At 35.3% G+C, this 1,256-nt stretch overlaps 1 non-coding gene across 1 annotated transcript; it reads right to left on the bottom strand.

Annotated features, from left to right (window-relative positions):
* Positions 1-825: 825 nt before the first annotated feature.
* On the bottom strand, positions 826-929 carry LOC136127733 (U6 spliceosomal RNA). The gene has a single exon (XR_010656183.1). It is a non-coding gene; the product is annotated as a U6 spliceosomal RNA (small nuclear RNA).
* Between the last annotated feature and the right edge of the window lie 327 nt (positions 930-1,256).

Below are 1,256 nucleotides of genomic sequence, written 5' to 3' on the forward strand. Positions count from 1 at the left end.
AATGTTATATATGAACTTAAATAATAGCTCAAGCCTTCCTGTCGGCTAGTTACGCAAATTATTATTTTTAAGACTTACATTGGTAGTTGCGTGGCTGGCAAATTCATTTAGGCACACAATTAGAGTTCAATAAATATGCAGTCTAGACACTGCCCTCCCATAACGCAACAGCTCCCACTAATGATGTATGAAGAACAGTGAAAATGATGAGAGAAAATTTCAACTGACAGAATGTCTCTTAGGATTACAGGGAGTAGGGAAAAAAATCACATTTTCTCTGAATACTACATCTCATAGGAGAAATCATTAAATTTGGGAAGATGGATAGAAGAGGAGCCACAAAAACTGTATGTATTACTGGTTCCTGGGTGGTAGTCCAATGGATTTTCAGTCAACCGTAAAAATATTTATTTAGTTACCGCTCTCTTTTGGGTCCAAGCTATCTTAAGTGATGAAGACAGAACAGAAAGATAAACAGAACACATGAATGTAAGTTTTGAAAGAAAAATAGCCAATAAACTCTCTAGGAACCAAAGACATGCAAAGGAAAACCATGAGATATTATTTTTCATGTTTTAAAAGTTAATTCCCAGTATTGGGGAGGAGACAGTGAAATAGGAAATCCAATCATTTGCTAAAAGGCAACCGAAGGGGTTCAAACCTAGACGGCCATTGGGCAACATCTACCAAGGGCTCTAAAAGTGTCCGTTACTTTTTTAAAATTAAGGTATAATTGACACACAATATTACATGAGTTTCAGCTACAACACATGGTGATTTGACGTTTGTATAAACTGTGAAATGATCACCATCTCGTTGACATCCAAATATATAGAACGTTTCACGAATGTGCATGTCATCCTTGCACAAGAGCCATGCGAATCTGTGTACTGTTCCAATTTTAGTAGATGTGCTGCCAAAGTGGGCACCAGTGTCCACCTACCTCTGACCAGTAAAAGATTCTAATTCTGAAAAATTTATCACGTACCAAATTAGCGCCATTTATAATGGCTAAAAAAGAAATAGCAAATGATAAGATTCACTAGAGGAATGGCAGAATAGCTAAAATAAAGTCTGTGAGGAAAGGGTTAAATAACTCATGGTTCACCCATATGATGAACTACTGTGTTGCCCTCAACAATTATTTTGTGAAGATTATTTAATATGAAAGTGTCCACCGAGCACTTTAAATATGTTGTAAAATGTTATGTATATAATTTCAATTATTAAAATATTATGAAGTTTTTATACACGTT

The sequence above is a fragment of the Phocoena phocoena genome, chromosome 8 (assembly GCF_963924675.1).
Source record: "Phocoena phocoena chromosome 8, mPhoPho1.1, whole genome shotgun sequence".
Taxonomy (NCBI): domain Eukaryota; kingdom Metazoa; phylum Chordata; class Mammalia; order Artiodactyla; family Phocoenidae; genus Phocoena; species Phocoena phocoena.